General features: G+C 39.5%; 1 protein-coding gene across 1 annotated transcript in view; it reads right to left on the bottom strand.

Moving 5' to 3' along the window:
• Window positions 1-25,660, bottom strand: part of PTPRM (protein tyrosine phosphatase receptor type M) — a 777,217-nt gene that overhangs the window by 150,687 nt on the left and 600,870 nt on the right.

Here is a 25,660-nt window from a genome sequence, read left to right as displayed (position 1 = left end):
TCCCTCTTTTGCTGTCTCTGTCAAATAAATAAATAAAATCTTAAAAAAAAAATGAGCTCTCAAGCTATGAAAAGACACAGAGGAAACAAATGCACGATGCTAAGTCAAAGAAGTCAATCTGGAAAGGCCACATATTGTCTCATTCCAACTATTTGCCATTCTGGACAAGGCAAAGCTGTGGAGTCAATAAAAAGATCAGTGTTTGTCAGGGGTTGGTGGGGAAAGAGCCATGTCTAAGCAGGGCATGGAGCATTTTGAGGTCAGTGAAACTACTCCTTATGATACTGTTTGAGTGGATACATGTCATTACACAGTTTTTAAAAACTACAGCATGACACTGCCAAGAGTGAGCCCTAATGTAAGCTATGAACTTGGAATAATAATGACACAACAGTGTAGGTTTACCAGTTGTCACAAGTGTACCACTTTAGTGTCGGGTGTTGAGAGTGAAGGAGGTGGTATGTATGTGGCAGAGGGCATATGGGAACACTGAACTGACTGCTCAATTTTGCTGTGAACCTAAAATTATTCTAAAAATTAAAAAAATTACAATAATGTCTGGAATAAAATTAGAGGGAGAAAAAAAATGTTACAGCCCCAAATTTCCAAACTTGAATAATGGTGGGGAAGGAGAGAAATGTGAGACAGATTCAAACTAAAAGAATGGTTCTTCATGCTCATTATATTCCATTATTTCTCTTTTATTTCCTAGCATAAAAATAAGAAAAAAAAATGTGATGGGGTGAAAGAAATGGGAGAAAACCATTTGGCAAGTTATTCAGTATATGACAGTATGAATTGGGACCAGTAAAGGAAGTATGGTGAAGAATGACCTCTTGAGCTATGTGTCCTTCAGAATTCCTGCCAGTCAGGACCCTAGTGCGGCATGTTTGCAAAGGAAGCAGAAGTAACACTTCCTCTCATCTCCACTCTGAAATTAAACTGACCGGAAACTGTGAGAGGATCAGGATGGAAGGGCATATTGTCACTGATACCCAGCAAATTCAAGGAGAAAGAATCCAAGACTCAACGTCAATATGCACCCTAGTCACTCTGTTTATTGCAACTTACCAAAAAGTATGGCTTCACCAAAAACATGGCTTCACCAAAAAACATGGCTGCCACCTCTCCCATTCCTATTAGAGACTCTGCTGTGTTGGGTTATATCAACAAAGATCCTGGATGAGAAATGACTTAGTGGCACTCACCTGAAGATAACCTGTCAGCTATAGAAAAGGTGTCTTCATTTTTTAAGCTATTTGGCATTTAAAATTCTACTGGGATGGGAAAACTTGAGGATTTTCAAATTGCATATAGACATAAGAATGAAGAGGCAAATGGCTTTTGGGTCCTGGCTTCTGCAATTAAGTGTGTGCTCTGACTTAATTAAGGACTGGGGCGGAGGCTGGAACCGAGAAGACGTATTTAATTTTTCTCACAGTAGGGATGAAATAGATATTGGCTGAGTCAAAGAATGCATACATTATACCAAATTGCTAAGATCCAGCTGAATAAGCCTAAGCAAATATGGGGCTGTCTCCTTAAAGATGGATCTGTGAGAATTACTAGATAATGTTGTTTTTAAAGGTAAAATTTTAAGGGAAAAAACAACAGTGGTCTGACATTTAATTATTTCAATTTGAAAGAACTAGCACTACAAACAAAAACAATGAGGATAATAATTATAAAAACTTACGTAGAACTTCAGGTAAGCCAGGAACTTTATGTTCATTAACTCTCTTAGTTCTTACAACTGCCCAGTGAGGAAATTACTATTATCATTCCTATCTTAGGGAGGGGGAAACTGAGGCACGGTGGGATTATGTTGCCCAAGGTCACAAGGCTAGAGAAACTCCAGACATGTGGCATTGTTTTTCTTTGTCGAGATAAAATCATCTCCATGAGAGTGTCGTTGGCATCACTGACCAAAATTTATCCATTGCTTGAATCTGGGTGCTGAGAATAAAGGCTATTTACTTTGCCAGCTGGGACTTTAGAGTGGTTCACCGAGATAAGAGGGTTCTTCTAATATCACCACTAACTGTATCATCATCAAAGAAAGGCACTCAATCTGTCTCTTATAGACACAGTACTATAAAGCACACTCATCGCCTATCCAGCCGCCTTCTGGTTACTATTGACAGTAAACATTGACGAATAAATATGGCATGTGTTGATCACAAAGAATAAAGTTTCATGTTAAGACAAGTCAAGATTTTGCTCTTTGCTGGGTCTCTTTCAGAATTTACCTCTTGACTGTGTGAAGAGATAAAATGACTGGCTGATGTGGCTAAAGGAACACTTGTCTGACATCTTTCTATCCTGCGACTGAGAAGTGAGGATGAATTGTACTAACACATCACTTGAGGCTACAGCTTTATTTCGGGTGACCTAGTGGTGAAGATGCCCAGGAATGTCTCTCTGACAGGTCAGGGCATCCGCAAAGAAATGCACACCAGCTAGAGAAATGAAAAGCGATGTCCATCTCTTCGATAAGTAGCTGTCAGGATCAATCTCTCTCTCTCTCTCTCTCTCTCACACACACACACACACAAGCATAAACCATGTGTATTTTATATTGAGGAGGTTCAAAGAACAGAGTTTTATCACACAAACTGAATAAAAAGCTGGTCTTTCTCCCAAACTTAGAAAGTGAAATATTTGGAAAAGATAGACTTCCTTCTAAAAATAAGTTGGAAGTACATGAATTACATTTCAACACACAGCCAGCTCATGGATGTCGATGTTTTACTTTTGTCTAAGCAGTGAAAAGGAATAAAAAAAGCCCCACAACTTGAAAAAAATAATTTGCATTTAACATTATTCTTGTAACAGCCTTGGAGGAAAAGCCTTTGGGTCCATCTTGAAATGCACTATATGTGTTATCAACCCCCCTCATTTTTACCTGTCTGATCAGGCACCTTCTCCACTTCCCTCAGTTTTCTTTCCCACCAAAGAGAAATTCTTTGTGAGGCCCTCAGGCCCTACTAACCCCACATCGTTCCATATTTGGCTTGTGTGCCTGGACAATGAGAGCTCCCGTTTTGTAATCATTGGACTTGTGTTTTTAGCTGAATTGCTCTGAACGATGCTGCGGCAAGGACCAACACCCACACGCACTCCAACAAAATCCACCTGCAGATGGCGCCCTCCCAACAAACCCAACTTCCTCTTGGGAGTAACTCCCTGCTCCCAGGAGCAACTAAAGTAATCTCCCAAACCAGCTCAAGACTTTTAAACACTAAAAAAAGTCAGCAGTAGACATCATAGACGCAGTATCTGTCATCCTTAGTGATATTTGGTTAGTCTTATTCCTCATGTCAGGGCAGTATGGATCCAGAGGGACTGGAACGAGCCATGGCATAAAAATATGAAACGGGTACAATCCACAATAGAGGAAAATGAGAATAAAGTGACATTAGTAATGGCGGGTCCCCACTCATAGCCAGCTTATGTTGCTGAATTCCATGTGTGCACATTATCTTGAAATTTAACGGTTTCAAAAATGTCACTTTGTAGCAAGACTAAATTGGTGTAGTGTTGATCCTCTATCAGGCTATAAATACAAGTGAGAAAGAGAGGAATTTTTAATGCATGTCATATGGGAATGGTACCTCCAGTTTCTTCTTGATGACATTTGTTAAGCTCACTTAAAAACTGGAATGTCTTAACAAAAACAGCAAGCCTCTGGTATCTGCACATAGGGAAAGTGGAGACCGATCAAAAAGAAAACTTCGTGTTTTAATTTAAGTGGTGATATTATCATCAAGTCCAGGTGACCCCTTGGCTATGCAGAACTAAGTATCCAAGAAGCTCATAAACATATAGGATGACATTTTTGAACAAAATCATTCTATTCCAAGTTTAAAATATAGCTGTTGGTTAATTTATTGAGGAGCAAATACAACCTATTTCTTTAGGCGCTCTAGCAACCATCATGGGACAGAGCAACTAAAAAAGATTATTCCAGGAGCACTAGCTTTAGCCCAGAAGGGGCTAAATGTCCCCTGTGCATGGACCCAGAGGTCATTCACTAGGGAGAAGAACCCCTTGAAGATGTCCACCTCCTGATCTCGGGACCTATGAATATGTATTAAACTACATGGCAAAAGAGAATGAAGGTTGGAGATGAAATTGAGGTTGCTAATTAGCTAACTGTAAGAGAATGAAGTTATCCTAAATAATCCAGGTGGCCTGAAGGAATCAGAGGACATCTTAAGTAGCAGTAGAGTAGGTCAAAGAGATGTGGTGTGAGAAGGACTCAACCTACTCTTGCTGGTTTTGAAGGAAGGGGTCACAAGCCAAATTGAGTGGTTTCTAGAAGTTGAAAAAGGCAAGGAAAAAGATCCTCCCTTAGAATATCCAGAAGGGAATGCAGTCAGGCTAACACCTTGATTTGAGGCCAGGGAGATGCACCAGGCTTCCAACTTAGAAAACTGAGAGATATTAACTTGCCACTAAGCTTGTAGTGATTTGTTAAAGCAGCAATAGGAGAATGATACAACTGCATTTAATCAGTGTCCAGAATTTTATTATAAATATTATTAAATTATTAAATATTTAGTATTACAGGCATTTCTGTGGTCATTTGACTGACCAGTTGGCTTTTCTAAAACATATATTCACCAATCATTCTTCCCAACCCAGGTCTACAGTTTCTTATTAACTTATCCTATATCATGGTCTTTTTATTGTCAAAAATACTCCTTCCTCCATGGAAAAATATAAAAATCACACTTAAAATATTTTTACATCTGATTCTGAATTTGTAAGTTTCTCCTTTTTAAAGATAAAGGCAAAGCAAAATAGATTTATTTTAGTATTTTGGTCACTGGTAGTACAAAGTTCTTAGTTGTTAATAGAAATAAGAAAAGCAAATAATTTGGCCTTCATGTGCTGTGTGTGTGTGTGTGTGTGTGTGTGTGTGTGTGTGTGTTTATGTAGGGGGGATAATGGGAAACAAAGGGATAATGGGAAACAAACTGTGTTTTCCCACATACTCACCAACCCTTGATATCAGTTACAAAAATGTTTGCTAATCTGATGGGTAAAAAATGGCATCTCACACTGTGCAGTTTCATATATTCGTGATTATATATGAGGCTGGTTATCTTTTCAAATGTTATTTAGCTATATATACAGTGTTAGTCTGTAAATTGCCTATGTATATTTTATATCAATTTTTCTATCTGAGTTGCCTTTTCTTATTGATGTCCAGATTTTAAAAAAAGATTTATTTATTTATTTGTGAGAGAGAGAGAGAGTGAGCACAGGGGGGACGGGCAGAGGGAGAGTGAGGGAGAGAGAGAATCTCCAGCAGACTCCCTGCTGAATGTGGAGAGTGACACGGGGCTTGATCCCATGACCTTGGGATCATGACCTGAGTCAATATCAAAAGTCTGATGCTTAACCAACTGAGCCACTTGGCACACTGATGTCCAGATATTTTTTAATATTTAAGTTACTAGTAAGTACTTTGACATATAAATATTAAAAATTGTTTTTCAAATCTATAGCTTATTTTAAAATTTTGTTTATGGTGTTATTTTGTTTATAGTAGTTTATAATTTTGATATATTCAAATGTATCAATTATGTCTATTATAGTTTTGAGGTATTTTCTGAGGTCATAAAAATATTCTCCCATATTTTATATGCCAATGACCTTTTTCTTCCTAGTGACAAAGACAAAGGGGATGACTTAGATGTTGGTTTGTCAGATATGGCAGAAAGATAAGCTGACAACAGGGTTAAAGATTGTGGTGAGGGTAGTTGACGTGGGTCTAGAAGCAATCTTGTCTTGATTCAGTGATCACCCTTTGCAGCAAGATTGTGGTCTCTAAGTGCCATTTCCCACTCAAAGAAACCAGGGTTTCAGGAAGAAATGGCTTGATTTCAGTCATGGTGAAGACAGTGCACAAAATGCATTGAGAATATCTAGTCATGCCAGGAAACAGGGAAACTCTCAAAGATTTCTGGGGTGATCTCAAAAAGAAAAAAACAAACCCCACAAGAGACAACCAGAAGGGGCTTCAATTGGCCAAAGATCAGATACTTTGAACATCCAAACATGAATTACTGTAAAATATTAAAAAAAATCAAACATGTTAAAATCCCTGAGACCATAGAGATACTGTTGGCCAATGTATAAAGTTGTTTATGGCAACAATTCTGAAATTGTAAAATAATGGGAAGAAATCAAACATTTATCTTGAGTTCCTGTTGGCCAATGTATAAAATTGTTTATGGCATCAATTCTGAAATTGTAAAATAATGGGAAGAAATCAAACATTTATCTTGAGTTCCTATATGAACTATATTTCAGGTAACCAAACAGTTAAGTAGAGAAAGGCACTTAATAAATACAGACAGAATGATAGAATTAGGATGTCACCATTTTGAAACTGCTAATAAAATAATAAATCTAGGCAATCATCATCAGTAGCTTAAAAAACCATTAAGTGACAGGCTGATGTGAGACTTCATAATGGATGCACCAGGTTGGCAAAACCGCCACCCACCCCCTAATCAATCTGAGTATTACGTATTTCCTGATGCAATGTATTAGGGAGTATAAAGGATCACATATGAACAATTCTTACCAAAACAAGAAACCTGAATCTAATGAAGCCTCTAGTTCTTCCCCAGTTCATAGGAAATGCAGATAATAAAAGAACATATTAAATGACCCTACAAGAATATATCAGCCAAGTTCACAATGTGGGAAATTCTACAGGATGAATGGTTTACTCAACAAACAAGAGAGGGTATAACCTATTAATCTATGTTCTGAATAAGGAATCATATAGGAAAATTTAGGTGACCAGAACAAAGTCCAGGTCTCCAATATTTTAATTCACTGTTTCTAACACATTCTGATCAAGGCCTCTGGCTTGACAAGCTCATAATCAGAACCAATTTTCATAGAGGCAATGTGGTTTCTCCATGTTTTGATGGAAATTCACAGAACTATGAATTGAGATGCACATGCCCCATGAAGTCAGGGAGCACACTGTTCCAAATGCAGAGTTCAAAAAGTAACAATAAGCCTGATTTTTGAAAACAAAAAAATAGCTTTCCTTTTAATTGAGCATTTCATCCTGAAAGGGGCTTCTCCCTTTCTTCATTGACAGTCTTTCCCCTTTTCTTAAGATCGAACAGTCACACGATTTAAATAAAAAGAGAAACTGAGCCTGCTCAGGTGATAGCTGTGTGATTCTTAGCAGCAAATAACACAGACATGAAAGACATTTCCTGCAATGCATAACAGACTTTCAAATTATCTTTCTCTAGCTAATTAGCATTTTAGAAAAATTGGGTTTAATCATTAAAGAAGCCATCTGCTTATCTGGGAGCTGTCTGGTGAACAGTGCTGGCAACTTTCATGGGATATATACCCAGCAGGTACTGCATTTTCTTTTGATTTCTGAAGCAACGAGAAAAACTCCACCATCCCCCTTTGCACCCCAACTAATTCGAACAGAATGACCTGTCTGCATCATGCTATGGTGCTCTTCTTTCACGTCAAAGAATTAAAGGGGAACTGACATTGTATAGAAGGTATTTAAAAGCGTCTCTCACATACTATACCTACAGAGAAGAGATGTGTGACCTTGTTTAATTTCTAGAACAACTGTTTTTTTCCCCTCTGTATTGAATGGCATGACAGCCAACATACGTGACATTTGACATGAGTCCCAATTGTAAGAGGTGCTGTTTTGAACAGTTTGAAGTTAAGACTCCTGGGGGGTGGGGGAAACAGCAAAGGTGGGCCCATCACATGCAGATTTTGTTTCCAATCATGTGACGTTGGATTGCTTGATGGCCGTGCAAGACCATGTTCTTCCGTGAGGTATCTCCTCACGGAGTCAAGGAGAATCCTCAGTAAGTCCTTCTGCCAATGATGCTTAAAACTAAAAAAAAAAAATTATGTGAAAAATATCTGGAATATATGAGGCCCATATATTAAAATTAATAAGGTTGAAAACCTCTCGCTAAACTATCCCTTGGAAAGCTTGGCTGGATTTCCATCCAGCAGCTCTGGGCCACTGATCCGAAGCCCTGTTAACATTTCATTCCGACAAGATACAACAATTAATACTTACAATTGATATTATATGGCTGTATATTTCAGATATTATTTATCATAAGTCAACCAACTTTTAGGAGAACACATAAGATATGGGCTGCCTATGGTGAAGCCCTTGAGTCACTCTGTGGAAGGCTTTGAAGGTGAAGTTGAGAAGTTGGGACATAATGCTTAGACAAGAAGAGAAACGCTGGGCAGAAAATGATATAATAGGGATTACATTTTAGGAAAATGAATTTTCCATTTTCTCTTATCTTCTCATAACTCCATTAGCCTTCCCTTTCCTGTCAGATGAATGCTTACTCACCAAGCAAAGAGCAGCCACCAGGGGACAGCCCCCCTCCTCCTGCACTACTTGGCCAGTTCTGGCTTCCCATGTGAAAGACACAGAAACTTTGTCTTGGTTTCCCCATATATAAAGGGGAGAGTGTACCAGCTACTTTGTAGGGAGATCAAGAGGGTTAAATGGGAATACCTATAAAACACCCTTCCTAATATCCGCTAAGGACTCGATAAATAGGAGGGGAAAATGAGACTGAACCTTTTTCTAACAGCTGAATGCTGTTTATGTAATACTGCTCTTTCTTCATAGATATCTGGGTATCCACAAAAGATGTCTTCCACTCTTTCGCATCGTTCATTCATTCAGCATTTTTTTTAAAAAGATTTTTTTTTTAAATTTATTTGACAGAGAGAGAGAGAGAGATCACAAGTAGGCGGGAGAAGCAGTCTCCCTGCTGAGCAGAGAGCCTGATGTGGGGCTCGATCCCAGGACCCTGAGATCATGACCTGAGCCAAAGGCAGAGGCTTTAACCCACTGAGCCACCCAAGTGCCCCTCATTCAGCATTTTGTAAGCATCCTCTGTGAGCCTAGAAAGGTGCTAGCAGCTTGGGACAAGGGATGAAGAGGAGAATCCTTGGTTCAGAGAAACTCACAGCTCTTAGGATAGATAGAAGGGCATGTGAACAAAGCCAAGGCAGCAACCAACAAAACGTGTTACAATACAGCCTCCAGAAGGTATCAAGGCGCATGGGAAAATGACGAAATGCACTCTGGATTATTATCCAGACAATGCCTTCCTTCCTTCTATTCCTATCCTACTCTGCTGTGATAAATTCTCCTGACAACAGTTTGTAGAATAAATATGCTCTCAAATCAGGAGTGGCTAATGGGAGGAAAAAAAAATAGAAGAAAAAGAATTCAAGGTCAAGGTGAGTCAAATGCCTCAATTCTCCAAGGGTAATCACTTGACTATCACTTCATGTGATTATTCTTACTTCGTTCATTGGGATCTGCTATCCTAAGGGTTTGGTGCAGTATTTGTTGAGTAAACTGCCCTCACTCTGATGGTTCTCATTAATGACTATAAAGGTGAGGCAGTGTTTAATAACATCTATCAGCCCATAAGTGCTTACATTTAGTCCAAAGTAAAATTAGGTATTAAAAACATTAATGATCTTTGGATAGGTAACTCAGGGATGATCAAAAGGAAAAAAAAAAAAAAACCACTCCTATTATGAAGTGAACCAGTAATTATGGTCATAGGTGTCAAAGCAGATACCCAAGAGCTAGACTAAGTCTTGGCTCTATTCCCCAAATGAGTCTTACTCAGGAAAAACTATAGCTTTCCTAACTCAAAAAAATGATGTGGATTAAGCAAACCCATCTACCACATGTTGTTTTTTTTCCTAATTCTCTCTTGACAGTTACTTCTAATGGGGCAGGTCTCCATGGAAAATGCCCCAACCTGGTCAATGGGAGCATTGAGTATAAATTTCTTCGCTTTTTCAAAAGAGAAAATGAAAAATGGATCCCTTTGTGTGCGTGTGTGAGCGTGTGTGTGTTTGGGTGTGTGTGTAATGAAAAGCAGGAGTATTTTATGACTGCCCCAGGCTGTATAAAAGGATTCTGATAAATGGCTTGCATTATGTAACAAAGGCATCCCCCTACCCCCAAAGCAAGTCGTTCTGCGTATCTGAATGACATAAGTTCAGAAACAGTAGAAACACTTTAAAGTTTCTCAGCTCATTACTCACACTTCCCACATTTTCTTGGTCTCGTTTTTCCCTCCCTCTTCCCCTTTAATCCACACTGTTTCTTTAATCATTTCATATTAAGTTTTGCGGTCCTTCTTCGGAGCCATGTAACGATCGTACCACGGAATGCTTCTGCGAAGCCATAAAAGTCTTTTAGACACCCCCAGTCTTCTGAGCATCAGAAGACTGGGGGTGTCTAAAAACTGAAATGAGAAATAATGCCTTCACTGGAAGCAAGCCTGAGTTCAAGCATCCTGTGAGTCTCCATATTACCCCGAGGAGGCAAGGAGCCCCAGCGCTGGGCACCCCTTCCACTCTCAGCACGCTGAAGGAAATCCTGACTTGGATAATTTGTGGAGCGTCTTTCTCTTCCTGAATTCCTCTCTTTGCAAGGACAGGTTCAGAGCGGTCTGAATTCTATGTATTCTTTGGAGACCATCATGTCACTGTTCTGCGTGAGCATGGCCAAGAGCAGGACCAAGGGGGTGTACCGCTCCCGTTCTTTTCCCCAACGTTTTTCCTTTAAACCTCCAGAAGGCTCTGACAGCCATTCCCGATGATTCCCGTCCCAAATGGTGAAACGTGGAAGACAGAGGAAAATGAGAATCAGAACATCTTTCCTTCCGCTGAGCACCACACTGCCCCTTTGCCACGGCTCCCCAAGTCCCCCATAAAAGTAGAGCAGTTAATCTGCTGTTTATTCGAAACCACCTAGAGAAGTTTAATAGACAGTTATGAACTAATTGAGTGCGTCTGTGCTGCTGTCTCCTCATTCATCTTGCTTATTCAATTTAACTCCCTTAGTCTTCCATAAGGCACAGTGTCCCTGCTGCTCAAAACAGTCGCTTGCTGCAAGAAAAGCCCTGGAACAACAGGAAGCTAATAGTTTAACTGTTCCTCTAAATTTGTTTGACAAAACTGACATTTAGTGCATTATGTCACGTTGTCGGTAATCTGCAATTTACCCCTGGGCGTGCAGTGGATGCTCATTTTATTTACCTCTCATAGTTAAAAGCGTAATTAATATTCCACTCTGTAACAAAGATTAGAGATTTGACAAACATTGTAATTTAAATTCTCCATTATAGCAAACATTAAAATCAAACATCTTCCACACGCCCCATTGCATAAAGGACACGTGTAGCTGTAATTTAACTTTTTAGTTTTTAATACCACAAACTAATTTCTGCTGTCAGTTTAATGAGCTGGAAAACACAAATCTTGCTGCTCTCCGTGTGGGCAAGGGCTGTGAGAGATGAACCGAAGGCAGAGAGCACACCAATTTCTTTTTCAAAACATATTTCCAAATGCACCGAGCAAATTGCGTACGTGTAATCTAGCCAATGTGACGTGATACTATGGATTCCTGAAACCATTTTATAGCTTTGAGAATAGAGCTGCAAAAATAAGACATTTCAAGAGCGAAACAGAGAAATTGCGCTGATATTTTCTAAAGTCAAGGTGTGTGTTTAAGAGATCGATGGAAACATAGGTGGATACTGATCACATATAAGACCAAACAACAAAGCCACGCTTGTGCCTTTGAGACTTCAAATGAGCAAGGTGGTCACGATGATGTCCGTTCCAGACACAGAGCCCTTTCCAGAACACCAAAGGTGGGACAAGGTGGCCAGCCTGCTGAAGGAGTTCTCAGAGAAACACTCAGGATTCTAATTCATGCTAATTTTCACAGGAATCTCAGCTTCATAAATTTTATGTGACTGATTAAAATTATTGTATGTGGAATACCTTCAGGCAGCTAAAATGGCTCATTAAACAAGGAAGCTAGCTGGGAATTATCAGTAATGTAACAAATTTGTATACTATGAATTTGATGTCTTTAGAAAGGATGTAGGAGGAATATTTAAGTCCCCCTCCCCCATCATAGCTGGGCTCAGAGGGAAAGGAAGAAATGCCTTGATCTCAAAGAGGCTCGGGCTACCCCTGCTCTGCCTCCCCAATCCGCAGAAACCCATTGGCTTGCCGACTTCCGTGCGAGACTTCATTAGTCACTGCCAACTTCAATCTGCTTCAGTTATTTTACATTCAGATCCCGGGAGGCAGCGTACTCTCTGGTGCAATTTCAGGCTAAACCAAAGATAAACTGATTCACTTTAGAAAACGACAAGGCAGCATATCCCAACTTATGCTAACATCTCACAACATGGAGAAAAGTATGTGTAAATATTATTAACCTTGCCAAAGTCTGAAACGAAGGAGATACGTATATTGCCAAGGAGGAAGGTTTCCAAATGGCCTGAGAGCCAAACACTCCACACAACGCTGTTTCCATAAACAACAGGGCTCTAGAGGGAAGCACATTCATTTCCAATCTTCAGGGGTGGGGTGGGGGTAGGGGGTATGCAAGGGCCCTCTGGATCGATTTTCCAGAGAGAAGTCAGTTATTCTCCCAAGCAACCCATCTTAGCTGTATTGAAAGACTTACTTGATAACTCCTGATGAGTATCGATAGCATATTCAAAATGAAAAGCTTTGCCAGCTCTTTGGGGGGGGGGCGGGGAAGAGCAGCCATTTCTACGAAGGGCCTGTAGTTTCTTTCAAAGCGCTCAGGCAAGCCCGTGGAAATAATGTGCCACCATATGACTCACACACAGTTTGTAAACCAGTTGGGTGAAAAATTAAATCAAACCATACTTTGTATTTTAAAAACAAAATTTTGGAAGAGAGTAACCAAATGAAAGATCTGGCCTTTCAGGAAGCAACACAACACAAAACAAAACCATCTGTCCTCAAAACCATGAGAAATGAGTGAAAACAAACTAAAACAGGCAGATTGTCAACACGGTTGCACTGAATCAGAGGAAGCGCATCAGAAAGAAAGGAATGCGTTTTGTTTTATTTTACCCCTTGCGGTATATTGAGAGAGTTGACCTATCTGAATTGTTATTGTTGTTAATGTGCAGATATGACTGTGGTTCTAGAAATAACCTCTTATGTATTTATTGAAGTTAATTAAAATAGGATACCATGATCTCCTTTCAAACACAAATTCTCTTTATGTGAAATTTGAATTCACCTAAATTTCTACCTCCTAATACCTCAGGTCATTGGGAGAATTTCAGATACAGTGGCCAGACAATCCTATCAAGGATAAGTTAAAAAAAAAAGAGAGATTTGGGGACAGGAATAGAAATCCAAGGTAACAGAGGTTTTTAGGATAAAACCAATCAACACGGAGGAAAATGAGGAAGAAAGCACAGAAGTGTATTCTCTCTGTGAGGGGGGCGCTTTTGGCATGTGCTTTAGTAGAGGCTAGCCACTGGTATTAGGAGAGTAGGGGAGGTCACGGTAAGTATGTTGTAGGCTATAGAAGGCTACTAAAGGTTCTTCCAAGCCTTTTTTCATTCAAAGCAGCCATGTTACTTTGCATCTCAGGGAACCAGATAAGAAGTGGGAGGTAGTGCTAGAGAAGAGAATTAAAATAAGGAGAGAATAATTGAGTCTTAAAATCAGAAGATTTTGAACAATTGTCAATAATGCCTGACATGTGGGACAATGGCACTTAACACGCATATTCCCCGGAATTAGGGAAAACACTTTTACAAATATCTTCCTCAAAGTTGGAGAATGGCAGATCTTGAAGAGTTCCTGTCAAGCAAGAGATGGTAAATGACAGTTGTTGCATAATATTGGTTACTGCTATTTAAAAATGTTTTTGTAATTGATGACCTGTTCGTGTGGTGCCTCAATCTTTACTGTGTTACAGAATGGAGATATAACTCTTTGAAGGATGTCATAGGTCACCTCTTCCCACTGGTTCCCAATCTTGTTCCCTAACCACAAAGGTAATCTTTTAAAAGAGCATAACTTTCAAATTTCATTCTTTTTTTTTTTTAAGATTTTATTTATTTATTTGACAGAGAGAGATCACAAATAGGCAGAAAGGCAGGCAGAGAGAGAGGAGGAAACAGGCTCCCTGCTGAGCAGAGAGCCTGATGGGGGGCTTGATCCCAGGACCCTGGGATCATGACCTGAGCCGAAGGCAGAGGCTTTAACCCACTGAGCCACCCAGGCGCCCCTCAAATTTCATTCTATTTGCTGGTGTTAATGAAGTGGTCAAACGCTGTTAGTCAATGAACATCAAGTCTGATCCTACAGAAATACCTGTTTAAATCATTAACAAAGATGTTCTGAATTTCATGGGCAAAATACAAACCAACCATTGAAAACTCCATTGAAGTCTGGACTTACTAAAAGTTCAAAGACACAGAGTCACTGCAGAAAGGATCAATTGAAAAAGAAAACACAGAGTGCTAAAAAATACAAAATTATGACTTAGGGTTGTCTGTTCTTTCTTTGCCATCATGAGTAATGCACAAATCTTTTAACCACAGTTTAATAAAGGAAATTGGAAACAACCACCACTAAAACTTTCCAAGCTGTGGTTCAGGAACTGCTACCTAATGTTATTGCTGATTAATACTGTATCTGTGTCTTTTTAAATGCACCACCAAACAGAAGCAGACCCTTTCTTATAGGACTCCAGGGGTTATAATTTTATCTGGTGACCACAGGAAGACCCACTTTCTGCATTACTAAGAGCTTCTGTGTGCCTTTCATGAAGGGCTGTGCTCATAGGATCCTGGCTCCTGATGGACCAACTGCCATTACCCTAAACCCTCAATGGGGGAGGCAGAACTGGTATTTCAGATGTGGGAGAATCCCTGTGACTTGGCAAATTCTTTCCATCCCCACCATTTTTCTGGGCCTAGATTTAGAGTGTGGCATGACTAATCTCCATTTCCAAGTTTAACCCGGTCACAAGTAGTATAAACTTGGGTGACAAACATCAGAATCCCAGGACACTTGTTGATAACCTGTCATTTGCGAAGTATCAATAGAATGCTGACAAGGAATCCATTTTATGAAATTGCCTGTCAAAGGCGTGCCACAGAATGTGTGCTCAACGAAGGCTAGAGGGATGTCAATCTGACCACTCTGGATATTTCATGTAGAACACCGCCACATCGATAGTAAGGCTTGTAGGAGGCCAAGAGTCATCATCAATCATTTCTTATCCTGTTCATCTCCCTTCAGTTTTCTGCATACTACGTATTTCTTTCATACACTAATTTCTGGTACGTTGCCATCACTAGAATGTAAGTTTCTCTAGCTTGTTCACTACTGCGGTCCCAGCCCCTAGGACAACGTAGGCGTCCAACAAGTGTTCGTTGAGTAAAGAATGAATGACATTCTGACAGCTCTCTCTTCTGAGTTTCTCTAATCTATTTATCACCTTATCAACAGATTCCTATAAACAATTGTGCAAGCATGGCACATGTGGAGACTGTGTTCCCACAGAGCAGCTTTTCTCTTTGTTTCCCGAGACCCAAACATGCTTCTGTGCCACAAGCTGTGTTGGACCCTCCTTTCCAAAAAGCCTTCTCTTGTCCATAGGGTTTTTGATAGGTGGGATTCCTTTAGGTTGATAATTAGCCAGGAGCAGTGCTGACTGGGTACAGCACCCTTTACCATCTGGGTGTGAGCTTTCAGAACTCTGTAATCAGAAGGCTATAGATGCCAGAGGACTCACTCATGTTATGATGACTGACTGCAGCCTGTTGAGTTTTACTCTGCTGAGGCCTTACCATGTTAAGTCGCATCCCCACTGCTTAAGCATTTAAGAAAACATCGATGTGTAAGTACTATCCTTACAGAATATACTTAGCATAGGTGACTTCTGTTATCTTTGTGATGAAACAATCCAAAACAACAAATTTTAAACCTGCATGAGCATGTTCATGATTCACAGCCAAGAGGTTAGAGAGCTCATTATATTGTTCCTAGTACTTTTTGGTGTTATGTAGGCAGTTAAATCAAAAGGAGATCATTAGGGTAGGCCACTTTGGCATGAATATTATTTTGAGTTAGACAGCAACCAAAACCCAGCAGATTCAGGAAAAGCTCTTTACTTCCCCTTCAACTGCCTAAAAAGAATTTAGAATGAAGACCTGCTTCAGGAAGAGAGCTTTCACCATCGATAACTACCTTATGATACGGACCAGGTATGATAGAGAGAGAGGAACGGAGCAAGGCCTGTTTGATCAAAGTCTATGTCCCATGGTTTCTGAGTGGTCCAGCACACATTTGTTTACCAGACATTTAACTCCTTCATTTTCCTGTGAATTGCATTCTTTCTCTTTTGGCGCAGACCCCTACCCACTTTCTCCTTAGCTCAGAGTGACATATATACCTCATTTTGCCTGTCTTTGCAATTTCCCATGTCTGCATGAACTCCCCAAACATAGGAAATTAAATTTTATATTCTCCTATCAATCTGCCTCATGTCAATTTGATTCTTAGTCTGGCTAGAAAGACCTTGAAGGGGACAAGAAATTCTTGTACCCACCCCCACCCCCCGCCCTCAACACTTGGAAGCCAAATTAAACATAGTAGAGTTTGGGTTTTGTATTTTCAAGTTGGTCTCCTGGAATATTGGCAGACAGAGTGGCCTGAAGGCCAGAAGATGACAGATTACCCTAAATGATGATGGTTGGTGGGCAAAAGGGGAAAGAGAAACAATGTACTTTTCCTCTGTATTTATTAGATGTACATGCAAGTTAAAAATCTTATATATATGTATAAAATTTATACAATAGGCTTTTATGTAGAAGTTACATACAACAAATTATACACACACATACATACACATACATACTGGGGAGTGACAGGAAGCATTAAACTTGTAATTGGGAAATATAGTAGTTATTATTTATAATTCTGGAGAGTGAAGAAGGTAGTTTCTAGGTGTGTTAATAAATGCATTACGGGACGCCTGGGTGGCTCAGTTGGTTAAGCGGCTGCCTTCGGCTCAGGTCATGATTCCAGCGTCCTGGGATCGAGTCCCACATCCGGCTCCCTGCTCAGTGGGGAGCCTGCTTCTCCCTCTGTTTCTGCCTGCCACTCTGTCTGCCTGTGCACGCTCGCTCTCTCTCTCTCTCTCTAACCAATAAATAAATAAAATCTTTAAAAAAAAAAAAAATAAATGCATTACGTGCAGTCCACACATTCACTGTCATCCCTGGGGTTCACATTTGCATATGATGTTCTTTCCTTGTACCTTCCCGTCTGTCACATTTCCATTCATTCTTCATGACTTCCTTTCTGAAGTTGTTCCTGGTCCCCCTCCCCTTGGCAGAGGTGACCTTTCCTCTGCTGGGAACATTCCAATTTTGTCTTCCATGGTCCTCTTTCGTAGTGCTAATTGGTTTGTTTTTATGACTCTTTTCTTCACTAGACTATGATTTGTTTGAGATGACAGTTTCTTTTATCTTTAAAAAATTCTCTACCCCTTCATTCCTCAAGATCTTCATATCTTTTCATGCCCTCACTTCTCTTCTGACCCAGGTCACATCGCACAATGGCTTCCTCATGAACCCCCCCCCCCCAGCTCCTCCATTACATCACGACCCTGCACTGAACTGCAGTACCACTCCTGTCTGTGCTTCTGTCCTCCCTTAACCTTCTCCTTCTGTCTCTCCACACCACCTTCCCATTCTATGTGCCTGTCCCCCAATTTCCCCTTTTCATAAGAATACCAGTCATACTAGATTAGGGCCTACCCTAATGACCTCCTTTTGATTTAACTGCCTACATAAAGATCAGATTTCCAAATAAGGTCACATTCTGAGCTACAGGGAGTAATAAAATACTTAGGAGTAAATTAATAAAGGAGGTAAAAGACTTGTATACTGAGAACTACAGAACTGTCATGAAAGAAACTTAAGTAGATACAAATAAATGGAAAGACATTCCATGTTCATGGACTAGAAGAATAAATGTTATTAAAATGTTCATATTATCATGGTCTATTCTTAACATAGCCTACACATTTATTTTTTTTTAAGAAATTGAAGACAAATATAGAAAATGTTTTTGTTTTAAAATAAGAATAGAGGGGCGCCTGGGTGGCTCAGTGGGTTAAAGCCTCTGCCTTCGGCTCGGGTCATGATCTCAGGGTCCTGGGATCAAGCCCCGCACCGGGCTCTCTGCTCAGCGGGTAGCCTGCTTCCTCCTCTCTCTCTCTGCCTGCCTCTTTGTCTACTTGTGATCCCTCTCTCTGTCAAATAAAAAAAATAAAATAAAATAAAATAAAATAAGAATAGAATATCGCTCTGTTTTTCAAAATTAATAAAAGTTAAGGTCTTTAAAGATTTAAAAAAAAAATTTTTTTATTTATTTGACAGACAGAGACCACAAGTAGGCAGAGAGGCAGGCAGAGAGAGAGGAGGAAGAAGGCTCCCTGCCGAGCAGAGAGCCCAATGCGGGGCTCACCATAGGACCCCGGGACCATGATCCGAGCCAAAGGCAGAGGTCCCAACCCACCGAGCCACCCAGGTGCCCCAAAAGTTAAGGTCTTTAAAATGACTACTATGCCTTGCATGATTCCATTATCTTGTGCATCAGCTCACAGATCTTGTCCCCCAAAATGCTTTTTCTTGATCCTTCTGTTGCAAACTCACTGGCCTCCCAGCTATTCCCTCTGCCTGAAGTCTCTTTTCCCTGACACCTTCGGGGCTCACTTTGTCCCTCCCTTTAAGCATGTACTCAAATGGAGACCTTCTTGGGCTACTCAACTTACTTATTTAACCTATTCCAACTTCTCTCCCCTCCCCTCTGCTCCCTATACTTCTTCCCAGTTACGTTCCTTGAGAATACAGGTAAGTTCCTTATTTTCTTTATGGTCTAGCTTCTCTCATCAGAAAGCAAGCTCTACAAGAAAAGGAATTTGGTTAATTTTGTTCTGCAGAGCTTAGAATACCGCCTGGCTCATTATAGCTGCTCATTTGGTATTTGTTAAATGAATAAAGAACACATATTTAGCATCTACATATGCACTTGCCAATGTGAGTGTGTTTATTGTAGGATTAGGATGACTCACTTGCACAGCAAATGTGTTGTATATTGAACGAAGTAGCTGTACACATGGGCACACCTGAGGTCAGGACAGGCATGAGTTTGAACTCATCTTGGTCTGTGATGGTGGTTGTTGACAGTGTCCAGAATTTGTTGTTCCTTTAGGTTCTAACTCCTTGCTTATTTCCTCTGAACTTGGTATTTTCTGTTTTTCCTCCCACGGATAATGCTTCAGGTTTAGACATAATATCTAGTTACTGAATACTTGTTGATCAGATGCATATCTTTCAAATTGCTAAGCATTTTTTAAGAGGTTATATTCTTTATTATGAATTTTCTTACTTGTTGTGAAAGCTAGCAAACCAAATAATGGAATAAATATTAGAATTCTGTTCTCTTATTTATTATCATTTTATTATTTTTAAGCATTTGTTAAAGCAAAAATGAAAAGTTTCATCCTAAAGTTATGGTTTTCCTTTAGTTTTTATTTGTTTGAACACTGTGTTTATACAGTTGGCGATGCTCACAGTAATCCCTAATTAGGGTCATTTTTTTCCTCCTATATAATAAATATACAGGTATATTTCAAGTAATTGGTAGAATTTCAACCAAAAGAGCCCCCAAAGAGATTTCACTTGGGTTTTGCTGATATTTGATGGTAACTACTTAAAAGCAACCAATGGGTCTGAACTAGAGGCCTGAATCACTTCACCAGTCACTGATGTCATACTGTTGAGATGTGATGGTGACATCTTGACATACTGGCAGCTCAGGCCAAATGTGCAGAGGCCAGAAATGAATCTGAAAAGGGTATTTAGTTCTTGGGATTTACAAAGTCATTCAAAGATAATTTGCATGTAAATACATGACAGGAAGTTTCTTAGAATAATTCCTACACTTACTAAACAAGATGGGTGCCATTATAGCTCTTTCTCTGAAATGTTTTAGATATTTTAAACAATGCTGGTTCTTGCTAATTATGTACATTGATTCTTATGCTATCCCAACCCCTACTAACATGTTTGGCCTAGGTGTCTAAACTCCTATCTCAGTGCCTTTTTGGTCCCCAGACTGTGGACAAGACACAGACCTTTCTCAGCACAGGCTCTATCTGAACACTGTTTTTAGCCTTATGACACATCAACACACACACACACACACACACACACACATTTTTTTATTCAGTAACCTCATTTCATTAGCTGGTCCAAGGATAACACAGGCATTTATTGATTTATAAAATCTCCTCTTTGGGACTTTACCCTATCTCATTTGTCCTGTTTCAATAAATCGCTAAAATAGATGAAAGTTTAATATTTTTTAAAAAATAATTTTCATTAAACAGAATTCAGAAAATAGAAGGTTAAATATAAACCATTCATAAAAAAATATAAACCATTCATAATTTTACCACTCAGAATAACAATTGCTAATGCTTTGGGATCTTTTAATCCAGTCTTTTTTAGCATACGTTTATTTTAAGTAAATTTTGAATTTTACTGTTCCACTTATTTCTATGACTTTAACATGTCACAAAAATTTTTCTGAAGGCATATGTTTTAAGGGCTCAACACTACTAATAAAATGGCATTCATTTATTTGTGTCACTATTAGAAGTTTAGGTAGCTCCCAAATTCGTCACTGTCATATGTAATCCAATGATGAGCTTTATGAATGATAAATGCGATAAATGAAATTTACCTATAAATCTAAAATTTTCCTTAAAGGAAATTCCAAGCAGCATTGGGTTAATTGTCATGTCTACTTAAAATAGTAGTGATGCCAGCTATAAACAACTTTAAAAGACTTTTGTGCCAATTTCTACTCTCACCAGAAAATGCATGAGGGTGCCCTTTGCACTCTATCCTACTGGATTTTAAAAGTTGTCAATCCAATATGAAGAGGATGTAACTTTCAAAACTTGCATTTCATTGTGTATTCATGAAGTTGAACAGCTTTTACTACATATATTGATTATTTGCACTTCCTTTCTATAAATTCACTGTTCTACCCCTTGCTCATTTTTCTCTTAAAGTATTAGTACATCACTCATGGACGTGAATGGATTGTGGTAAGAGTATCAGCCATTCATTGTTTGCAAAGTGGATAGGAGTCTTCATTACCTCCACTGCTCTCTCCATTCATCTCTCTGTGCATTTGCTCTCTGCCCCTATAACACCTAATCTTTCCCATCCTTCAAGGCTCAGTTCCCCGATGCCTCCAACCTTTCTGTCCCCAGTGACTTCGCTTGTGTCCGACCTCCAAAGCAATTGTCATCCTCACCTCATCATGTCTTATTTAATTGATTACCTTAGAATATATAGGATGCCTTCTGAGAGCCATGAGGTAAGAAACCATTTCTCACACTGCACAGACGAAGCACGTTGTCACGAAACAATAGTGACCCTAATCATGAGGCACTCAAACATACTGTAGTGCCAAAAAAAAGCGCTCTGACTTAAAAGATGTTGAGATTTTTCTCTTATAGAAACATATTTTTTTGAAGAAGGAAAATGTCACCAAATATAAACAACTCTTAGATAATAGAAGGTCGTTATGCATCGAGATGAGATTATTTTATATTACACAGCACAAGCTGACATTATGTCCTGAGATGAACAAGTAAGTAATTATGTATGAAAGCTAGCAATGTGTAAATGGTAATATTTTTGGCAGACATGATACCCACTGAACGAACATAGTGGATGTGTCAAATTATTTTTATAACTCAGGCATAACATATCATTCCAAATATAACTATATATGGATCCCAGCAACATAACATATTGCTGTATGCCAAAATACCAAAATATTGAAAGTTATAAAGTACATAACTAATTAAACATATAATAAAGAATAAAGAAAGCAAATCCAAAGAACTTAGGGTAGTTTATTCCTAGTAATGGAAACCATATGCATGTTTGGTAAACACTTCTAAAACTGAAATATAAACATAACCTAAGGCCATTCATGCATGCAGGAAAAATAAGGATGTTTAGAGAACCTACAAGGTGACCTAATGGAATTTTAGTATCAAATACTTAAACTTGATATATTTTCCTTTTATGGACAAGAATGGAATTTATAGCAGTGAGAAATGACTATTTCTTTGCATATTAAGTGCAGAGTTCTTAAAGCTTTCCACTAAGTAGTTTAATATTTTAGCTTTGAACTTTAGATCGCATTCTTAATTTTTTTATGATGAACATATTTTGCTCCCAAGGCTAGAATAGTTGTCTAATTGTCGAGCAAATTAGATGAACTGAAATCATTTAGGCACACAATATTTTGGCTGATAACAATGTAAGAGCAACTCTATTAAAAAAAAATAGAAACATTTAACTGCAACACACACAGTAGAAAATTCCACTTTATGTTAGCAAATGCTTATGAAACACACAGAATATGGCACATGCTGATCACCCAAGTTCTTTTCACCCTCTGACCCAGGAGAATCACAGAACTGGATACAGTAGAGAGAACACAAGAGGACATAAATTCTCAAAAAAATTTTCTGGTTTTATTATGGGAAGTATTTTTTTTTTTTTTAAAGTTACCACATAAGGATTACTTATGAAGAAGAGATCTCACTTCACTGTATGAAGTCCAAAGGCAGCTTGGGACAAGCCTTAAGTGAAGCAAAGTACAGGCGAAACGGCCCTCCTGCCACACCAACCTCTCCCTGGCACATTAGTGCTGCCCGCACGGAGGCCTCACCAGACTGTGGCCATTTCCCCCCACTTCTGCCCCAAAGCTGTAACTGACTTCAAGACCTAGGCCTCATTTTTCTTCTCTCCCCCCTTTTTTGGGGGGTATTTTCTAAGATGGCATTATGTTTTCAAAACTCATTTTTCTATTTATATATCAACGAAAACATTCTCCCAGAACTATTTCATTAAACAATTAGGGGAATTTACAAAGAAAACAAGCCTATTTTATTTCAAAGTGTTAAAAGCCAATTCACCTTCCCACACACAATTCAACAGACCTGTAAAGAAGAGGGTAAACTACATCTCAAAGTATGAGAAGGGATGACAGAGTAAAAAGCATCCTGTTTGGAGGGGTTGCCCTTCCGAAAATCCTAGAAATGAAGAGGCGTACAATCACGTGGTTCACCTTTCCCCCATTCCATTCTGCTTAAAGCAAGGGAGTGACATGGCAAAATTGGTCACCCTATTTTAGGGTATCCAGGGTCAAGTGATTTAGATTTCTTGGGTTTGTCAAGAAACAGTGGTGAAGAACCTCTTGCAGTTAGCTGGTGGTTGGGTTTAATTCTGCACACGTGGAAGGAGGGCACGTGCAGGATGCGCAGAAAGCTGGTGGGAGGGACCTTCCACTCACACCTTGCAAGGGAAGGGCTCAGGTGTGCTGGCCTCCCCCACTGCCCACACCCTTTAGTTTGCCTCATGAAGTTTAAGAAAAATCTTGTATTTATCAGCAGGAAAGTCTTAGAAACCTGTCTTTCCCTCATTTAGAAGAAATAAGGACAAGACTTTCTGTGTAAGAGTGTAGGTATGAGCATATGTATACACACGGACATCCATATCTACACTTTCATGCTGAACCATTGGACCAGCTGGCTGAAGACGTTATGATGATGTAGCCTGATACCTGAGCACGTATCACCAAAGAACGAGGAATTTTACATAACTACGGTGTTATGACTCTTAAAAGATCTAACGATGATGCAAAAAGATTATCTTATATGCATATTTGAATCTTCCAAGTCATCCCAATAGTGTCCTTTATAGTTGCTGTTTGCTTAAGAATCAAACAAGAGTCTTGCACTGCATTTACTGGTCATGTTTCTCTAGAAGAGTCCCTTGAATTTTTTCCTTACCTCACAATGACCTGTTTGAAGAATACAAATCAGTTGTTTTAGGGTGCCTGCGTGGCTCAGTGGGTTAAAGCCTCTGCCTTCAGCTCAGGTCATGATCCCAGGGTCCTGGGATCAAGTCCCACATCGGGCTCTCTGCCCAGCCGTGAGCCTGCTTCCCTTCCTCTCTCTCTGCCTGCCTCTCTGCCTACCTGTGATCTCTGTCTGTCAAATTAAATAAAATCTTAAAAAAAAAAAAAGAGCCTGCAAATCAGTTGTTTTATAAAAACTTCCCGGAACCCGTGTTTTTCTCGAATAGGACATATATTTGAGGAATTCACTCCATAGTAATTTGGACCACACATCTCTGAGTTCCATCTTAAAGAGCAGAGGGACTCATGAATGTTAATATGTACAATATCACTGGCATCAGGTTACCCTCCAAGTCTGAGAACCGTGCTATCCCTGCATTTCTCCCAAATAATCTGAACCGGCGGTAATTATACCCATCCACATTCAGTTTAATTCACTGTCAACAAATACATATATTTTATGTTTGCATCACATTAAAGCGAAAACTCATTTTTAGGGGTGATGAATGGGAAAGTAATCACAGCTGCTTGCTGTCAGAGGTGAGCGGGTCCCTCATGCAGGCAGAGGAATCCTGCAGGGACTAGAGTACAGGAAGGGGGAGGAGTGGCGATTGAGACACGGAAGTTTTTTGAGTAGAAAGGAAGGCCTACTGGAATTACGTGCAGCTTTAATTATATTTTATTAAGATAAGGAGATTGCCTAGGAGAAGGGGAAGAACAGCACAGCTGAGACAGCGTCAAGGAGAAAAATGCTTAAAATAATAGGATGATAGTCTTGATCTCGGAAGAAATAAAAGTCTGGTATAAGACAAGGAACTGATATGGCAGACAGGTTCCATAAATTACCAGCAGCATGCTGAACGTTTGGAGTTCAGTGAGAAATCTGCCAATTTCTTATCATTTCCGAGACAATAAGAGGAGAAGAAATGCAAACGTGAAGAAGGCATTATAGATTTGACTGAAACCAAACATAAGCATCTTAAAGGGCAGAGCTATTCTAGATATATACAAGCCTGTGTTTTTTGGGGTGTGTGTGTGTGTGCATGCGTGCTTGCATGTGTTTGTCTATAGGCCAATTCCTGCACATAAGCATCAAAAAAGTAGAGGTGCTTAATGAATGTGCATTATTCAGTCCTCTGGGCTCAAATTAGATCCAGAATAAAGAGGATATGATAAATTATATCATATAGCATAGCGAGGCACCTCCTCTTTCAAATATGACTTCAAAATATTTATTGTAAAACAGGCTTGTATAATACTTAAAAATGTGACTGCTCTGTGGAAAAGCGGGATTATTATTATTATGTAGAAAATAATCAAGAGAGTGTGCAGCTGGGGGAGGGAGAAGGTGAGATGGTCGGAACTGGGGCTTTCAGATGCTGCCTGACCTCTGGGGGTGTGGGGAGGGCTAGTACCCTGTTCCTTCACATAGGTTCTAGCTCAGGTGCCTCAGATCCTCTTGCTTATCATCCCTACACAACCCAATAATTATTAGTAAATTTGAACAAGTCAGTCCAGTCAGACTAGGTAAATATGTCAACTTAAAGCTTCATTTGTAATTGATTCTGGTATCTGGCCTTATCAAAGGCTGTCAGGGATTCAGCCCATCTAACTGGGCTGATGAGGCAGCAGGCTGGGGAAATGGTGACAGCCACAAGGCCAAGGCACAAAGCACTTGTTTCACTCTTCAGAAGACATAACCCCTCAACCCCTCAGGCTACGATCTGTGTAGACTCTCACCAGTGTTGAA

This window comes from Martes martes, assembly GCF_963455335.1.
Source record: "Martes martes genome assembly, chromosome: 13".
In the NCBI taxonomy this organism is placed as follows: Eukaryota; Metazoa; Chordata; class Mammalia; order Carnivora; family Mustelidae; genus Martes; species Martes martes.
The sequence above is the reverse complement of the archived record's forward strand: the minus strand, read 5'-3'. Positions and strand labels throughout refer to the sequence as shown.